Source organism: Varanus komodoensis, unplaced genomic scaffold (genome assembly GCF_004798865.1).
Source record: "Varanus komodoensis strain SLA01 unplaced genomic scaffold, ASM479886v1 scaffold18_1, whole genome shotgun sequence".
Taxonomy (NCBI): Eukaryota; Metazoa; Chordata; class Lepidosauria; order Squamata; family Varanidae; genus Varanus; species Varanus komodoensis.
The window spans coordinates 6125516-6125848 of NW_025335548.1; positions in this window are offsets into that span (position 1 = coordinate 6125516).

Below are 333 nucleotides of genomic sequence, written 5' to 3' on the forward strand. Positions count from 1 at the left end.
TTTCTCCCCATTCCATTGCTTTATAGATCCACTGGATTTGTGGGAGCCACTCGCTCAACATTTCAGCTCTCCTGAACTTCTGCTAACTAGGGGTGCGATCCTGACACCCCATTCTGCTGCACTGTGGCAGATGCTCATACGCCCCTGAACCTGGAGGCTTACCAGTTTCTGTGGCAGGAGCAAGACTTGGTGGCAACCGTTGCTTTGCTGCAGCTCCTTCTATCCTAAGGTTTCTCTATATGGCTGTTTTCAGCTTTCTGGGTTTAGCACCAGGGCGGGGCAAGGAAGGAGCCTGGAGTGAGGCAGAACTGCAGCCCAGCCTCCTCCCCTCCC